Source organism: Diadema antillarum, unplaced genomic scaffold (genome assembly GCF_040938485.1).
Source record: "Diadema antillarum isolate AM-2024a unplaced genomic scaffold, OU_Dant_1.0 scf00000180, whole genome shotgun sequence".
NCBI classification, from domain to species: Eukaryota; Metazoa; Echinodermata; class Echinoidea; order Diadematoida; family Diadematidae; genus Diadema; species Diadema antillarum.
In genome coordinates this window covers 1,740,483-1,761,001 of record NW_027271069.1, presented here as the reverse complement: position 1 = coordinate 1,761,001, position 20,519 = coordinate 1,740,483, and the positions used below count along the sequence as shown (strand labels likewise).

Here is a 20,519-nt window from a genome sequence, read left to right as displayed (position 1 = left end):
ATGCAGAGCAGTACGCTAATTTTTTTTTCTATGTTGAAGAAAAACCATCTTTGAATTAAAAAGACCCGTAGTGACCCAAAATAAGATCCAAAAGAAGATATATGCAAATTTATTTTGTCTCTTTATTTTGTGTGTCGTCCTGTATTGCGCGTTTATTGTACAAAAACTTTTTTTGTCTCTCCACGAACTACTTTGAATCATGAATATAAGTGCCGGCCTAATGAAGGTAAACACAGCATCTTTAATTTATTTATATATCTTATTACCGGCTCACTTTTATAATTTTCATGTTTGTTACTGTATAATCGATTAATAATTGATAATGATTTGATATGATGTTGGTCTGATAAAAGATCATCATGTTGGCAGGGGATAAGCAACATGAAGCTATGTAAACTGTATTTTAAATGTTATAAGCATTCAAGTAATTCAACTGTGACTAGAATGTTAAGAATACACAAAATCCCCCTTAGCATACGCTAACAAAGAAATATCACAAGTTCAGTATAGGTCTGCATTTAGAGTATGAATTCATGTTATGTTGACCTCTGAAAATGTCTAAGATAATCAAATTACGTTATTATAGATATGTTGAGATAATGCAGTAACAACATGATTATCTTCTCAAGTTCAGAAAACTTATTTGCAATTTGCACTATCGGAAGTAAGCCGGTGAACGTGACACCATATCCAACAATTTCAAGGCGCCTAACTCTGGGGCTGTTCGGTGCTCCGCAGACGTTAGCTTTCGGCTGCTGAATATATGTTTTTGCCAATGTCTCATGCTCACCTATAGAATAATTCTACTGTCCCTCTGTGAAAATTTGTGCAATACCATCGAACAATTTGCAAAATACTGTATACTGTAATAGATATTTCAATCTGTTATTGTCCATCAAGGGAGGTTTGAAGCAAGTTTTTTTTTCTTTCTGCCATGTCTGCAGTGTTCATCAATGTTCATGGAGTGTAAATCGTTTTAGTCTTATCATGTGTCGCTCCTCTACGAGCTGAAAGTTGAGGTCATCATCCCTGCTGAGAGACTTGAACAGAATCTTATCAGAGCGTACTAACACATTTTGCAAAATACTTCAATAACATCGAGCAAATGGATATAGAAAAAGTAAGACATTTTATATTTAACACTTTCTTATCCAGAACTCACGCCATGAAAATCATGGGTTATGGATAAACTGTCTGCTTTAAACATTGAGGTTACACAGGTTCATAGTACTTGTATTCCTCATTTTATGATACTCATTAATTGTAAAAATCCATATCACATAATTATCGATGAAAATCTTAGTCATCCTTTTGATTATGCTGTAAAGTTGTATACAATATTTTGATGATTAACTCACCTCTTGAAGTGCGATGAGGTCGGTATATATATCCGTAATTGCAAATGAAATATGAAGAGACAAACAAATTCAGACTAGATACAGCAGTGTACAAAATACATGCACTTGTAATATAGGCCTATAACCATTCAAACAAGAAAAAAGATCGCTTTTTTGTTTCCTTTTGTGTTGCAGGCAACCAAAATATCAAATTAAAAGATGTCAGTGTGTCTTAAATAGACAAAAAACAACAACAAACAAACAAAAAGGAAGTGTAGAAGTATGATATATATTCGTACTAAAATTTTAAAACTTGAAAATTTGGTAGCCCGATGAGGAAAAACTTTTGACCGTAAACAGAAGGATATAAAACAATTTATTTTGAATCTAAGTTGCCAAATCGGTCCCCCAAAAGATAATCTTAAAAAAAAAATGATGCCAGGCCACCGCAGACCACAGGGCCACCGGAAGATGCTAGTGCCGAGCCGTGTACATGTCATCGACACGACCTATTTTCACAGATAGGAGACCTGACCTGTTCTTTAGAAATGTGACTCTCATTCTAACATGTTTCAGATTTCTCGTCTTTGAGTTTCTGTCTTTTTGACGTCACGCTGCCCCCTTTTAATGCTCTCCTCCTCTTTTTTTCTTATTAAGTTTGGAACTCACGTGTCAATATTGGTGACGTCTCAGTCGCGGATCCAGGGAGGACCGCACCGGGCTCACGCCCCCCTTTATTTTTTATTGATACAAAAGAAATGAAAAGAAAAAAGATGGGTGAGGGGTGCCTGTGCCCCCCTTTAATTTTGTAAGCGCGGCCCCTCTTTACGGAATACCGTCCTGGATCAGCCCCTGCCGGGCTGCATGGATCTCCTGAATGTCCTTACTTCTCAACCTGCAGCTAACAGAAACGCTAAACAGTGTTAACTGCGATGAGAGACTTGAAATATTTAAGGAAATCCGCACCACATAAACCTCAAGGTGTCACTCGATTTAACAATCATGAGGTGACTTCGTAGTTTTATATCGCTCATCAGACATAACATACAGTCCACGGCCTGAATTATTGTGCCAGAGACTACAGACTGCGTGTACAATGCTAATTATACGGTTTACTTAATAGTCAGTCGGCACGCAAAACACAAAATGGGTAATAACTGCCACTGGGTGTGGCAATATAAATGTACCCTTCGGCTACACCCAGTGCATGGAGCCCGACTTCTCTCATTGAATTAAAGAGTATTGCAAATTCAAGCTTAGAAGTATTTTTCTGTGAAAGTTATTATCCCATGTATTCTATTTCATTTAGGCTTGTTTTCATTTGGGGGCCTTGAACGGAGGAAGATAAATGATGTTCATAGTGGTGTTTATCTTTAGTTTTGAACGTTGCATCAAAATTGCATTAAAATTGCATTTAAAACCTCTGTCAACGATCAACATGCACTTTGACACAGGCGGGAACTAGATAAACTTCAGTGTTAATCAGCCAGGTACAAACGCAATTTCATGAATTTGTACCTGTTCTTGTGTGTACCCGTGAAAAAGAGATATGTATCCCCATAAACGAGAAGTCGTGATTATTTGGCACATTTTATTTATACTTTGGTGTTTGGCTGTACGTCAGTTATCACTAACAATGTCAGCATTACTCGTCATCATGCATCAAAATTTACAGAGTCTTACTGCGTCAAATTCCAAGGTGAATCTGGTTCACCCCATTATGGCAATGGAACATTCCAATTTGGTCCCCCTTAGATGTGTATTCTCCAGACCATGCATGACGGTATCTTAAGTTGTCTAACAAGATAAGACGTATTTAAAGAAGAACACATCACGATTTGCCCATAATAGATTATCACCTCCCCACACCGGAACATCCAACGCGAGCGGCGCCAAAAGCGCGAACTCTACACGAACAAACGCGGAAGAACCACCTTTTTTTTCCTTTTCAGCTTGGAATACAATTCCAACGGTGAGTTTCACACGTTCGTTCATGTTCTTGTATTGCTTTGTCCGTGTATTGTGTTATTTGGCGAATGACATTGTACTACCACTATAAACTTAGACTGATCTCCAAATAGAAAAAGAAGAGGATGACTGTAATCCCATACGCAAGGTACACGAAGGGATCGATCCTTTTGAAAGATATTGTTCTCGTTTCTGTTGCTGGTGGAGGTTGAATCAGGAAGACCGTGAAAGCAACTCTCTAGGTACACATCAAGTCCAGACCAATTTATATGTGATTAACCTCAAGTTATGAACGAGTCTCTGGTATTATTAGTTACGACAAAAAGTCGTCTCGAAGCTATAGACCAATTATTTACGCCCTAATCAGTATTTAATGTTTAATAACTACATGTAACTGTTGTCATTTATTTCGTCAGGATACTATTCTTTAATCGCATCGAGTAGAATACCTTCCAATGTGATGTCACCAAGTGTGACTGTTTATGTGTGATAGAGCAATAGGGAAGCACGGTTTCGTCCATTACGTTGTCGTCTTCAGGAGTAGTAAATTCGAGTGATATTCACAATGATCATTGCAAGTGACCCCTTTCAGATTAAAAAAACAAAAAATTTCAATCTGCCCTCTAACTAGATGGAATCTAATATAATTGTGGAACCTCAATATTCTAATGACGAACTGTCAGTGTTTGCAGAAACATTCAAGTAACAAGAGCACCAAATAATTTAATGTAAACCAATGTTTTTTCTTCAGATTTTTTTGTTGACTTACTTTTTAATCATTTTTCTGCCATCACAAGATCCTGTGTAACACTGGGTGATTTCGTTGTAGGTTATGCAGGTACCGGCATGGTCTTTGTTCATTAAATCTGAACAGTTTAATCAGCTCATTAACTCAATTTAGCAATTTCTATCATTTAAATTCCATTCCATTTTGAGGTTTTTTTTTATTTTTCCTGCATGTTTTCATTAAAATATTTTCAGACTTTAACATTTTAGATATACGTAAGTAAGTTATACTAAGTACAGAGTTTCAGAATATTATCAATAGTGACTGGGAAGAGGAATAATGATGTTTTCAACATTTATAACAAATTGCAATGAACAAGGATGATGACATGGCAGCCTGCCACCGTAAGAACTCATGAGTTTGGAAAACAGAGGAAACAGAAAAAACAGGAGAAGGCATGCATACATTCTACACAGGTGAACTTGAATAAAGGAGACCTCCGGATGATTTTCAGATTTTTACATTTGAACAACTATAAATTAGTTATACTGAAGACAGAGTTTCAGAATTTGTGATAATTGGGATGAAGAATAAGAATATTTTCAAAATTTAGAACAAATTGCAATGAACAAGGATGATGACATGGCAGAGTCACAATAAGAATGCATGAGTTGGGGCTCAAGGGAGCAGAACAAAAGAAGAAGGCATGCATAGATAATACACAGGTGAACTCACAAGCAAGCGGTATTGACATGGAATTACACTAACTACATTTCTGAAATATGTAAACCTCCTATGTCATCATCCTTGTTCAGTGTAATTTGTTTAAGGTTTTTCAAAGTATTGTTTCTCTGCTCAAGAACCACAATAAATTCCACAAATCTATAGATGGAGTTGTTGATTATGTACTACATGATGTGAAATTATGAAAATCGTCTGGAATGTCTTTTAAGCAAGTGGTATTGTAATTGGATTACACTGCTACATTTCTGAAATATACTCTGCAAAAAAAGAAAGTAAACATTTTTTCCACGTTCGTATTTTTCGTAGCAGATTTTGATAAAAATCATCGTGTCATATTAGACACGTGCCACACGTACTAAAGGTTATTTAATTGGCTATCAACATGTTAGGTCTATACAGGGGGAAATTTTACGCATGAGTGAAAACATTCGTTTTTGTCTTCCAAGACACAAAAGTAAGAACTGTAGAAATTGATATATTAAAATTAATATGTAAATGCCCTCCAACATAACAAGGATAACAAAAGACCGATTTAATGCAATGAGATAAATGAATGAAATAGCAGAAATAAGTTTTCATTCTATTGTTTCTCGTTATGTTTGCAAACAAAACATAGTTGGGAAACTGAAGGGTAACTCAAAGTTAAATAATGACATGCGGAAGAAGCCGCAAAGGGGATCAAATGGACAGAATTTCTTTATTTCCTTCTCAAATTAAGGAATTTAAGAATTCATTAGTCAAATTCAAGAACCAAATATTTCAAATGTTCTTCATTTGGAATAACATTTCAAGTTTTTACCATGTTTGGTACCATTGATTCGTCTCTTATGTCTTTTGAATATGAATTTAACATCAGATTCTGCATTTTCCTCCATTATTTTTTGCTTTTCTATCTTTTAAGGACAGAGACATTATAGAGATCGTAGGTTGATTTTGCAAATTTATTTGCATTTCTTATTGTGTTGAATATATGTCTTGTTTCTTTGTTATATGAGAGAGCACATACGCTTGAATAACAACTTGTCTATTTTTGAAATTTTTACGTTTGTGCCTTGGAAGTGAAAAATGAATGTGTTCACTCATTTGTAAAGTTTCCCTTTTTATTCACCTACTAGGTTGATCACCAATTTAATTATCTTAAACATGGTATATCAAGCATTGATATTAGCCAAATAATCTATGAGAAAGGTGAACTTCCATGAAAAAGCGTTTACTGTCTTTTTTTTTTGCTGAGTGTATGTGAGGCTCCTATATCGTCAACACTGTTCAGTGTAATTTGTTTAAGATTTTCAAATTATCGGTTTCTCTGCTCAAGGGCCACAATAACTTCCACATGTCTATACATGGACCTGTGTATTGCATGATGTGAAATTATGAAAATCGTCTGGAATGCCCTTTTAACAAATTTTTGTGATATAATTACAACTATGCCTTGTATGGGTCATGCAGTTACCTTGATGAAAACGAAATATTAATTAATCTCAATGGACTATGATCATGAGTGGTTACATGAACACAAATTAGTAGAATTTGTCAAGCATCAAGGGCTTCTCAAACATCATTTTCATGTATTCTCGTACGCATAATACTCACTCTCCTAAATATAACCTTCTTTGAATTACGTCGATATACAGACCAACCATGTCGAACTACTACGCAGGCGATCCCACAGTCATGTGGATCGTGGTGCTCGCTTTCATCATCTCCTTTATCCTGGCCATGGGCCTGGGAGCCAACGACGTCGCCAACTCGTTCGGTACGTCCGTTGGCGCCAAGGTGCTCACCCTGTACAAGGCCTGCATCATTGCCGCCATTTTCGAGACCGGCGGCGCCATACTGCTGGGCTACCGGGTATCGGACACTATACGGAAAGGTCTGTTTAATCCCGAGCTGTACTACGGACGAGAAGAGCTGCTTATGGTGGGGAACCTTTGTGCTCTGGCAGGTAAGAGTTCCATCCTTCAGTAGACTTTGCGCACCTGAGCCTTGGAATAGTCCATCCATGCAAAGTTATCAATTAAGGAGGCAATAACCATTGTAGAAGTCGTTTAAAAACCCATTTTTTCCAAATATTGAAATATTGGCATGTCATGTCTTGCTGATATCCCACTGCTCGTCTTTCTTTACTAATCTTTCTATCTTTTCAACTCTCGCTGTTACAATAAATGCGCATAACTTTACACAGTTATTTGGAGTGCACGTCGAGGGACTGACATCAACAAATCATACATCCCATTCATTATACAACCTAAAATCCATAGACACTTTTAAAGTGAACAAGGCCCAGGAGCTCGATACCAAATAAAATAGGCCCACATGGAGCTATACGGTCCACCAGTGCGACACGAGACCAATGAGTCCAACACCACTGACAAACAAGGCCCACGAGTCCGACACTGGAAATATGCCTAAGAGACAAACATTACACCAAGGAATTTTGATATACATATTGTACACAGTGTCGGTCTCGTGGGCCTATTTTGTCTCGTGTTGGATGCGTGGGTCGTGTATGCCTATTAAATGTCGGAGCGTGAGCCTTATTTGCCTGCTGTCAAGTTCATGGGCCTTATTTGCCTAGTGTCGAACTGGTGGACCTTTTTTACGTAGTCTCGAGCTTTATACGTTGGAAGACTCCGCTATTTGCTTTGTGAGAGATGTTATCAGTGATTGAATATTTGAATACTGGCTGTAATTGTACTTTCCAAAATTGAATCAATAATAACAACGATAATGAGTCATTGTTCATTTATATAAAATAAAAATCCAGCAGCTCGAAGGTTGACACGGTTATTTTACAGCGCACTCACAGTGTTCACAACTAAAATCAAAGTATACCTAACACTTTCAATAGCATGATAAGTGTGGAAATGAAATACAGCGCAAAATCATAAAGGATACACGTCAGACCTAAGCTTTAATCCTGAAATATGTAAGTATCGCGCAACAGGAAATAATAATAATAATAATAATAATAATAATAATAATAATAGTAATATTAATAATAATAATAATGATGATAATAATGATGATAACAATAATAGCAGTAATAATGATACTACATTCATAAGGCGCTTTACCTTATGCTGGTGTTTGTAAGCGCAGTCTCTAAATGAGATTTAGAATTGTTATGTACAATGCAACGAAAGTGGAGAAAAACGGCATGGTAGTGTTAGAGTAAGGGTCGGGGAAACAGGTCCAATGAACAAACGCACGGAAATTGAAAGCAAAACCATTATCTTTCCTTCTATCTTAGCTCTATACGAAAAAGTCACCTCTACCATTTTCTTTCCGATGTGTATTATGCATACACGGGGGCTGCACGCAATTCAAACCACCCATGTGCTGTAGCCCCACTGTATATTATTCTTTGCTGTATTGCTGATACGTTTTGCTGTACATGTGTAAAGGCAATTGGAGAAATAATGATTGGTGATAACTCATGTTGATGTAAATGTATGGCACGAACAATGTATGTATATACATGGTCATATACAATGATAAAACAGGTCTGGAACCAAAAATCAAATCAAATTGATATAGTATCGATCAAACATTATAGGCAGGATTATAGATGATAAGCAAAATGTTTCTTTTTTCCTTGGTCTACTTACAAAGCGTGTAAATAGGGACAAATGTCTGTTTAGATGTGTGGTATAGAATATAGTTCACTTTTTAATACTATTATCATTATCATCTCTATCATTTATACTAATTCGCATTATTATCATTTCAATCATTATCATAGTCACATATCGCTTCTCTCTATCCATCTCACATAACTGTTGAACATTCTTGTCACTTATCTCGGATCTCTCTTCATGGGATTTTTCTTTTGATGCCATTTTCTGTTATTGTTATAAGTTGACTGTAGGTTTGTGAAAGTTCTTTTCTTTTCCAAAGTAATGACGACTGTCAAAGAACGAGTTCGGAAGAAATTTCTGTTGGTCCCGACAGAATAGTCGAGTTACTGCATGCACCATCAGCGAATCTAAATCGAGCAACTTTCATTAACCCTTGTGCCACGTTTATTTCCTGATCATTGGTTCACTGGTACATTAAGAGTTAAAGGGCCATAAACATGCACTCCCACTCCTCCAATATCATTTCATTTGTAGGGAGCCTATACCTCAGTGACGTCACGGCGAGATACCTGCTGGGAGCTGACTACTGATCTCCCAAAGTCAGCGCGTGCCGTATACGGCACTACCGAAAGTGAGCGCGCAGACCGCATGGGAGCGCGTGCACACGAACAGTGTGCCGCAGCGCTGGCGTGAACACAAGCAGAGCAATGTGGATGAGCAGCATATCCGCTGTTAACTTTCGTTGGTGAGCTAGCTATCTAGCCTGGGTTGGGGCAGGCGGTGCTCGTAGACGGCCAAGTGCGCACCGTGTATTGCCATCTCTCTCTCTCTCTCCCCCTTTTTTTGTCTTCATCGCTGTTTTTGATTGTTTGTTTGTCTGTTTGTTTGTTTGTTTTTTGCTAGAGGCATGAGAGAAAGTGAGGCGTGAGAAAACGAATAATGGGAGGGTGAGAGTTAGTCGGGTCGATGAGAATAAGACTCGTTGTGTATGCTGCCTAAACAAAACCATGCTAGTTGAATTAAAAAAGAAGATATTAATGTTTGTCAAAATGTGACCCTGCATCATAAAACGAACACAAGTCGCCAGACATCAAATTTGAGTTAAGATCATATTCTGAAAGAGTAGACTTTAAGCTTTAGAATGATATATTATACAAATCAAATAGACTCTCCTGACATTTCTATAATGCCTAATATTTGGGGAAAAAACACACACTCAGGAAAAGTGTGAACTGAGAAAAGAGGCTCTGAAGTACAGTGTCTATTCAAGTGCTGTGCGATGAATGGGATAAAAAACAGGTTGTAAACCACTGAAGTAACGACAATGACGGGATTATTGGATTAAAATTAAATTAAGTGTACCTTATTAACACATTCTGTCCATGATTGGTGCCAACATTTAAAGTAGTAGCATTATTCTTTCAAAAGTTATGAGAGTTGAAAGTGAAGAGTGTGTACAAGGTTTTTAAGAAATGAAAAAGGGACTCTAAAGAAACACCTAATTACATTTTCCTACCAAAAAAAAAAAATGTTTGAGATCAACTGCTATGGAACACACTTTCCTGCTCGTTCTATGATTCCAAATTTTAGCATAATGTAGAAGAAGACTTGCTCTTCAGAAAATGTGAAAAAGTCAAGACCCGCTTTAGGCTGACCCATTTCACCTTTTTCCAGTTCTCACACAAAATCAGTGTGTGCGACTTTTTGTTCGTTTTGTGATGCGCGGTCACAAATATAGGTACCAGTAAAGTTGTACACCACAAATCTTTTCGTGTGTAAATAATATTACGAAATCATCAGTAGGCCATCTCGGCTGCAGTTATTTTTGATCTGTCTATATAAAAATTGTCTTTTAGAAGTATCTTTGCGAGTCACTCTCCCGCCTTTCTTGTTGTTGTTCGATGTTGTTCCTCTAAGAGGGCAGGAAAAAAAAAAACTGATTGAAGTAGACCTGTCACGTCCTGATACATTCTTTGTTTCTGCTTTACGTTGGGCTGACCAGGGTCCTGCATTTGGCTTTTTACCGCCACGGCCCTCTCCGTACCTGTGTCTGCCACACACAGCATTGTGGGCGCATCGCTTGGCTTCCACATGGTCATATTTGGCGGCGAAGGAGTGGGATGGGACGTTGTCATTACAATTGGTAAGTACCTTTTCTTCATATTTTTTTTTTACTATTCTTTCATTTGATAGTGTGTGTGTGTGTGTGTGTGTGAGTGTGTGTGTATGATAAAATGCCCTGCATTTCGTTGGTAATGTCAAAGATACATACTAATGGTGTGTATATTTATGCATATGTGTGTGTGTTAAGGGTGTGCACGTGGGTGTTGGCATGGTTGAGGAGGGGAGATAGAAAGATATGCATTCGTGTGTATTTCCGTAAGAGTGGAGATTGAATATTACGTTAGTGCACGAAAATAGTTAACAGGTGTTAAAGAAAGATGTTCTTGATTCATCATCAAATACAATCAGTGTGTCACAAACGTGTGTTTTATGGTACGCTTAGTGGATGAATGTGATTAGGTTAAATGCGGCGAGATTAAGTTGCAAGGACTGAATCCGACGTTTACAATAGACGAAAATATAGTAATAGTCTCAAAGATCTAAGATTCAAAATCGACCAGATTGCAATCGAGTGTACGTTAACAGTAATTCTCTTCTGTCAAATTTCATCAAAGTTTTCAAAGTATATCAGTGGCCCATTGTATACCTTTTCTTTCTTTTTGATAATAGTTGGTCTGACATACCATCGGCTCCATTATTCCATAAAGATAATGATATACGTTTTCACAGGGTGTTATGCTATTGGTGACAGTCTAGGCTTGATATAAGATAGAGACTACCAGAAACTTCAATGCGGAAAGAAAAAAAAAACATCCAAATGACAGAAAAGCGGTCACCTTGTGTCCAGGGAAGTTGAGGGTGACAAGATTATCCTTCAACGATTAATTAAACTTGGCTATAGTCCGAGAGCAATGCTTACCACCCACCCACCCACTAAACACTTATTTTGCTCCAGATCTGTCATTGAACGTGACGCAGTGGCTGTTCACCTCAAACGACGTGTCTGTATACGAAGTTATTATCTCTATAATATGATTGCGTTAGGCAAGAGCAAATACGCCTCGGGCGAGAGCTAAACGAGTCCAAGACACTTGACCTGCAGGGAACTTTGGAGAACGGGCATTTCTAACTCGTTGGTAGCTGATAAGAACAACCTCATGTCTGTCACATGCTCAGCAAGAGCTTACCTTATGGTTGCTGCGAGCGTTGAGGCCAGTAAGAGAGAACATTTTTTTTTCTTTTTCTTTTTCTTTTGTGTCATGAGCTAATGTGCAATCTTATCTGCTTCAGGTGATGAAATTCAACGTAGTGAATTCTGGGTCTGAGACAAATTGTGATTTACTGCTTGTGACTTGCTCTCACTCTAATTTTGGAACGGTCTAATGAGACATAATGTGTGTTCATGTGTGTATGTGTGTGTGTGTGTGTGTGTGTGTGTGTGTGTGTGGGTGGGTGTACATGTGTGTGTATGTGTGTGTGTGTGTGTTTGTGTGTTTGTATCCGAAAGAAAACTGCAAAGAAAATAGGCGTCAGGATCTCGACTTATCGTTTAATACATAGTTTCAAATCTTTGGCGATGTCTTAAATTTCGGAAAAAGCGAGGAAATCTCAGAAATCAGGCAAAGTTATCATTTTTTTTTTTCAGGAGCAAGCGAGCTTGGATGTTCATATATAATGAATATAATTTATATAATTACATGTATATAACATTTATGTTACATGTAATATTGTGCACCAAGTAGAATCTTTACGGTGTACATCAATTCGAAGCAAATGATGGCAGGTACTTGATAATTCCAGATAATACATGCAATATAGGTAAATAAAAGATAAGTTAATTATTCGCAAATCACATCAACATCAGGCTAAATATGTGTCGGTAGTAAATTGATGCGACAGTTTGACCATATTTCATTAGGTCTTTGAGTGCCTTAACTACCCCCCCCCCAAAAAAAAAAATCGTATTTAACAATTAAAAAGTTGCAATTGCAAACAATTTCCTAGACATGAATTATGTCGTGAACTTGTCGAAGGAGTCATTTTGATGTATGAATTTATTGTCTCCTCTCATTTTCCTCTCAGTGGTTTCCTGGTTTGTGTCCCCATTATTCTCTGGCATTGTCTCGTCGTGTGTCTATGGTGTTTTGTACCTAACCGTTTTGAAGCCGGTGAGTTTCTGTCGTTGAAAATAAAGAAAATAGATAAGCTGATCTAAACTAAGGCTAAATGGCAGCGGTTTGTTGGTGACTACGGTAAAAAATGTTCATTGCTCGAAATAGAATTTTCTTTAAAAAATAACAACCCGCAAAGGGATATTGATAGATAAAATATGGCTGCATGGTGTTTATAGACTTTGTGTATTAATACCTCACATGTCCTGCGTCTCTTTTGTCATACCGGAAGAAGAAGATGATAGTCTTATTGACCAGGCGTAACGTCGAATTGGTCCCAGCACACGATGCCGCCCAAATGTTCTCAGTTTGAGCTTACTCTAATAATCTGCCCATGTCCTTTCGTAAACGTAACACAATTTCAAGTTCTGTTGGTACAAAAATGATTTATGGCGACATAAATCATTGATTAGCTTGACATGCAGTAAAACATATGATATAAAAACTGATAAGGCATGTGTAATATATTGTCACTGCTATAACAGGAAGACCCGATGAAGGTTGGCGTGTACACAACACCGTTTTGGTACTTTGCTGTCATCTTCGTCAACTTCTTCTCCATCTTCTTTGGATCATCGTTACGTAAGTTCCTGCCTATCAAATATTCTTGTATTCACAAATCTTTACCTGAAATTTGATTAAATTGTTGAAAAGATGAGGTTTATTGTTACTAAAATTGGCAGCCCAGAGGCTGAAGTACATTCAGTTCACAAAGTATATGTATATAGTGAAAAATCACAGTGCTTTACAAATAATAAGGTTTTTACAATAAACATATTGAGGACTGTACATAAAATCATAATCAATTTAAATCAACAAAAACATACATGTACAGTACAACAACAGAAGAAAACTACTCAATACTAGCACTTTTCTTTACAACTTTGGATTCTAAATATAAAAAAAAAACTTAATATGAGCCCAAAAATGCATATACAGGGGCTTAACAAGGAGGAGACGTTATTGCACAGTAAAATATAACTTTTTATCAACCATTCAGCTAAAATTACCAAAATTTTGCAAAAAAAATCAATAAGATTAGACTGCATTGCAAAAGTTGACTCACATGATGCTACAGCAAGTACCGAGACATCTTTCACCGTGACATAATGACGATGGTGCAACATCTCAGTGCCTTCAAAATCATATGCCACACACGCACACGCACACACACACCCACACACACCCACACACACACCAACACACACACACAAACACACACACATGCGGACAGATTTTGCAATGCAGTCTAATAACGTTTGTCTACATGACAACCACCAGGCTGGTAGTACGTTGTGTAGGAATTGCACAGATGAAGGCTCACAATAAATCTCTACTGCAGTTACTAAAGCTTAGTGACGTAGGTGACGTGATGTTCTTATTGTTTTGTCTCCCTAATTCCTCATTCCTTCTACCACTGATATTACAAAACTATAATAAATCCATCATCTACGTACATGTACACCAAAGGAATAAATGCTTGTACAAGCAATGCTTTTGATTAATCTTTTCGTGTTGAATAAAAATATATTTCGGTCTCGTATCACGCTTTATGACGATTCATCAATATTTTCGATATCTTTTATTTTGCTGATTTTGTTCAAAGTTTTCTTTCGTCGCGCAAATAAGTTGATGGTAATAACTTTGTTATCAAATGGGATGGAAGACACTCATAAAAAAGGCACACTTACAATCCGTTCCACATTAGACAACTTTTTTTTTCTCTCTCTCCACAACCGTACAACGCCAACTTTCTTTTAATAACCACAATATGTCATCCAATATGAACTTAGGCTTCAACGTCCCTCGTAGAATGTAGAGTGTTCGCATCTGTATCAAAATGATCTAAACATGGAAAGAGCAATCCGATACTAATTGTGCTGTGTCCATGATACACGGCCGCCCTCACCACGTTTTCAAAGTTGGGGGGAGGCAGTTTATATTATTATATTATTATTATTTATTATTATATTATTATTATATTAGCTGATAAGCAAAAAGAAAATAAAAATTAAAAGACCTTCAGCGAAACTTCTGGTACCACTTCCGGGTTTTATCAGTTAACAACCCCCTCCCCCCCCCCCCCTCCCCCAAAAGGAAAAGCCTTCAACGAAATTTTCTGATTCCACTTCCGGGTTTCTTCAGCTGACAAACAAACAAACAAAACCAGAAAGGCCTTACCAGCGCTCCCCCTTAAGAAGAAGAAAAGAAAAGAAAAAACTTTGGTACAACTTACAACTTGCAATCGGCTTAACCACATGCTATATTTTGTTTCGGGTGCCCAAAATTTGGAGCCCCAAAGTGGTTACGTTATTGTTCAAAAAAAAAGTGGGGAGGGGGCAAGCCCCCTTGCCCCCTCCCCCTTGTTTTGCCGCCCCTGTAACGTAATGACGCACTTCTTTTCTTTTTTTTTCACTCTCTCTCTTCTCAGTCTTTGGTTTCGACCAGCTGTGGGTCGTTTTTGTGATAGCCATTGGTGGCGGGCTTATCATGGCTGGCTTCGGGTACTTCTTCGTGGTCCCATACACTCAGAGGAAAATCTACGGTGAGTACGCCTGCTTAACCTTTACTGTGAAAGGGGGTTATACATTTTTGGCACTCATCCAAATAATTATTAGATTGCAAGCTGATTATTCCAGAGCATGCATTAGTCACATTGTGAGTCTTTAACTGAAGGAGGAATTTCATCAAAATGTTATTTTGCTTTGCATAAAAACAGAAGTTCAGAAAAGTTAATCGGTTTTTTTTTTGGGGGGGGGGGGGGGCATGCAGACAAACAGAACAGCTATGGACTGATGCAGTTCAGAGACTGAAGACAAATTGGAAACTCTGTGTGACGTAGATGCTGAGCAGCACTCATTATTTTACTGATTATTTTTGTATCGAACACAAAATTTCACAAAATTTCAGTTTTTCAAGAGAAAATCGTTTTCAGATTTGTCTTTCTTTTTAGAGTTAGATACGTTTTCGCATGTTATCTCATCGGATAAGACCCTCTGTGCCAAAATATTTAAGAAAAAGGAAAATTGGTGAAATTTATTGGTTTGCAAAACTAATGAAGAACTGCTGAATATCTACGTCACACTCCGTTCATAATAAAAATAATTATAATAATACTGGTGTAATGCGCTTAATTCAGTGTTTCTAAGCGGAAAGGGAAAAGACGAAGGAATTTGTCATACTCTTTAAATTTGTATTAGTCTGTAAACTTTATCACTTTAAAACTGGTTGTTTTCTTGCCCCTCCCCCCTGATAAAAAATAACCGATTTACTATTTTTTCTGATAGCAGATGAAACACACACACAAATTATGCAATCCTCTTGTCTGTTTCTTTCATTTTCAGAAATCCGAAGGGATATGAGGCTTAAGGCCGCAGAAGAAGGAAGCGGAGAAAAGCAACTAGAGGAAACAGAAATTGAGGAAAGTAAGTATATACACAAGCTAGCGACGGAAAGACATTCGCAAGTAATGCCCATGACTAACTTTGCCGAGAGCTCCCTAGAGCAAGAAGACTATTGTGGCGGGGAAATATAGAGTCAGAAACAACGGATCGTAGAGTAGGTGAAGATAAACTTACACACCAGAGAATAAAAGAATGAGAATGAGAGAGAGAGAGAGAGAGAGAGAGAAGCAGAGAGAGTAATATATCATATGTATAGCGAATACATCAGTGTCATTGGTTTTGAAAAGTATAGGCCTGATGTTCTTCTCGAGGTTATTATAGAGACACGAATGCCAAATTAACCTTTGGATAGCTGCATATAACAATGGCAGGCATTATCAAATTAATCCCTCAAGCAGCTGTCCTTGAAGAATATATATCTCTTTATCTTTACCTTTATCTTCTCAGCCTCCCTCGACAAACCTAATGGTGAAGCCAACGGAATAACAGAGGGCGCAGCTAACGGTCATGTCAAGACAGAAAAAGTCGATCCAGACCATCCGGACGCCATCTTGGTTCCCGACACTCCAGTCAACGGTAAATGACAGGAAATGAGCTGCTCTTTTGAGTCAGCCCTCCAGTTGGTGTGATGAAGGGTGAAACACTTGAAACTTGTAAAAAAGCCTGATGATTACAAACATGAATATGCTACGTTTCAGTCCTTTCGAAGTTGAATATTTTGAGCATGTATCATTAATTCTCTCTGCCGTTAGCAAGTGACGAAAAAGTCTGTATTTTTTTCGGTGATAACGAACCAAGTTCAACCATATAGTGTTGAATGGTTTGTAGGCATGATTTGCAGATTTACCTTGTATAGGTCCTAAATGACAGCGGTAGAACAAATGGAATTCCAGTTACAAAATGTTACGCTGTTTTTATTCCAACAATATTTATAAGCCAGTATTACAGTACCTCCAATTCTTTTATTTTTTCATTTGGTAATGGACAGGCAATCCTCCCCATTACGACAACATCGACCTAAACGAAACCCAAGGCGGCGATGGTGACAGCTCTGATGAGGCGTCCAAGTGGATGGTCAAAAAGGGATCTAAGGAGTGGGATTCGGTCGTGGATACCCCCGAGGTTCGCACCATCTGCGCTCCGTTACAGGTGGTCTCAGCCTGCTTCGCTGCTTTTTCACACGGGGGCAACGATGTTAGGTGAGGCAGAGTGCTTAAAAAAGCTTTATTTACCATATTGCAGATGTCGAAAAAAAAAAACAGCTTTATGCTTCAAAATCGTTTTGAAATGTGAGTTAGGGATAGAGACACCCAATGTAAAAATATGAATCAATAAAATCAATGTTAATTATTGCTAAGTATACAAAATGTGAACACTAGTAAATAACAAAATTGTTTCTAGAATAAACCGTCTGCACTTCTGGTTTATTGAGAAAAGTAGTGTTATCTCCATATATTCTAGTCTTTATTACAAAATCTTGTATGGTAGCGTGTTTTGTGATACAACTGACCATCACATATGCATGAAATGTGATAACTCGAACATTAAAAACATAAATCACTGCTCCAATGGTAAACAGTTCCTCTAATGTATAACTTATCACAAATCCAACCCACTACTTTCCCCCACCCTCAAGCTGCTGACTACGATCCCCCTCATGAAAGGCTGTGGAATTATGGACTCTGATTGGCTGAAAGTGAATGAGCAATTTAATATGCGATAGATACCATTGCAAGATAGTGTGTTCAGTGCAGTTCCTAAGAAAAACCTCTATTAGAAACGGGAACCAATACCTTCATGTGAAGTTATTCGTATTCAAATGCTTGGTATGTTCGAAGTAATCCCTGCAAGTTTGTTCCAAATCAGCCCGGAGTAAGGAAATCCTTCTCTAACATCCAAATATATCACGAAGGAATGCATTTTGCTAGCGCACATTTTGAAATTGAACCATGTTTGTATCAATAATGGGAAGACGAGAGAAAACTTTAAAGAGAAAACTTAAAAATGCTGAAATTTTGTTCGTGAATGGAGAGTTGTCCACAAGTTTCGAGCCGAGTTAGTTTGTTACCCTCCACGGTTAATTCATTCAAGGAGCTTTAGCTTTCTTATTCTTTGTGCGATTAAGCTCAAATTTGTAACGAATACATAAATCATATAAATGCCACGCATTTGAATAAGAGAAACTTCATCTGAAAATATAAGTTCCTTTTAAAACAGTCATCAAGAGAAAGAGCTGAACTGTACCCAACGAACATGTCTGGATAAATAACTGAAGTGTAATGAAAACTCTCATCTCATCAAGAAGCACATGACGAACATTACTCGCATTCACTCAAACACAAAAATAAAATTCTTCAACTCTACGTCATCCAATAAGAAACCAAAATTCTGCATTCTAAATTAGAGATAGAACTAAATCAACGCCTTGGTTTTAACTTTATTTTTGGCTTTAATTCATTGTATGTTGATGATTTACGCTGTCCTTTTTTTTTCATTATGTTTCTCTCTGTTTCTCTGTTCGTATGTCTGTCTGTCTGTCTGTCCGTCCGTCTGTTTGTCTTACTCATTAACTCGCATGCAGTAATGCCATCGGACCGCTGATCAGCTTGTGGATCATATTCACCACGGGATCGGTATCTCAGGATGCCCTTACGCCAGTATGGATTCTGTTCTACGGTGGGGCAGGAATCTCGGTTGGACTCTTTCTCCTGGGCAGTCGCGTCATCAAAACCGTTGGCGAAGACCTCACACCGATGACACCCTCAAAGTAAGTATACACCAGTCACGAATGATAGCAGGGCATGCAAGACATTCAATTGACATGATGTCCTGTCCTTTCGAGCCAGACGTAGAAGACACTTGTCCCGCTTTGGTAAAATACCTCGAAAACCATCAATGTATTTTCTAAAGGTCGTTCAGAACACAGAATTCGTACATATTGTATTATGGTATGACGTTTGTAACAAGAAAACGAAATTTCATCGGACACTATACCTCGGGTACAAAACGCTATAGATTCAATAAAATCGTTGTTCCTTTACAGGACAGCTTGAAACTACAAAGAAAAGCAATAAATATTTTAATGGGTCAGAGTTAGGATTTGGTTCAGGATTAGGATTAGGGTTAGGATAAGCGAAAGGGTTCGGGGTAATTGTCGGGGGATAATTGCCCTATAACCCCTTTTTTTTTTCCTTTCAGGAATAACAGTGAATTTCATGAATTCGTTTTTGCTTCTGCTCCTTCAGCGGTTTCTGCATCGAGTTGGGTTCAGCCATCACCGTCCTCCTAGCCTCAAACTTCGGCATCCCCGTCTCCACCACGCACTGCCAAGTCGGCTCCGTCTGCAGCATCGGCTGGCTGCGGACTCGCAAGGCCGTCGACTGGCCGCTCTTCTCCGGTATCTTCCTGGCGTGGGTAGTCACCCTGCCGGCGACAATCATGCTCAGCGCTGCCCTCATGGGTCTACTCCAACACACCGTACCGGGCGGATGCGACATTCAGCCCATCGTCCCCAACATTACCACTACGACTGTGGCGGCGGCCGCAGCTGCAATGGGCGTAGAACTTTAACTGCGGTAACACAGCCGTCACAATCCATCATCGGTATTACAACAAACACACGACCACACGTTGTCGGTGCTACAAATGAAAGGCAACTGTAAATCACCCTAAGGGAAAGGTAGAAATATGGTTGCAGCTATTCAGGTAACTTGTGGACTTGTTGGTCCTTTCCTAGTACATCTTCGTCAGATGTCGCGATGCGTTTCAAACACGTGCAATGATGCTCATGAAACCTAAGCATTATGTTTTGTCACACTTGCCAGACACCGTGATATACCAAGTGCTCTGGATGATCAAACTCTTTAGACGTAGAGAACCAAACGAAAGGGGCTCTACAAGTCAAAGCAAAGAAGTACCTTCTTGGTTAAAGTAAGACGTCCACTGTAAATTCGCCGCAATGAAACTATGTAAAGCTGCAAACAAAAGAGAAAACAGGGTATCAGTTTTACTCGCACCAACAAAGATATACAAAGGAGAATCATAGCAAAAGCTGATGAAGAAAGAGAAAGAGAAAGAGAGAGAGAGATGAAGAGGGTGAGGGAGAGAGACAGAAGGATAGAGGGAGAGAGAAAATGGGATATATTTTTGCGTGACGGGAATAATTCATTTCTCTTTAATATGCTGCATTGTTTATTGACCGTTAGGCAATATTTTGTACGTGTTTTACGCTGCCTCTACTCAGTGCGTATCAAACACCATCCCACCATTATTTCACAGTCATGTAACTTTTCAGTGTGTGATACCGGGCTTTCAGACTTTGTAATGACTGGTACACATTTGTGAAAGATCCATTTAATCATATCTAATGACATAGTGATAGCAGATAAAAAAACTTTTGCAGAGACCAAACGTTGTACAAAGGTAAGCAATTTGTGTAGATAAATATATATATTTGTACAGATAAGATATTTTATATTATTTGCGTAAGCTGATTTTACTGCGAGCGACACAGAAGATATAAA

General features: G+C 38.1%; 1 pseudogene; it reads left to right on the top strand.

Annotated features, from left to right (window-relative positions):
• The first annotated feature begins 6,417 nt into the window (after positions 1-6,417).
• LOC139723010 (sodium-dependent phosphate transporter 2-like) lies at positions 6,418-19,566 on the top strand (annotated as a pseudogene).
• Positions 19,567-20,519: the final 953 nt, after the last annotated feature.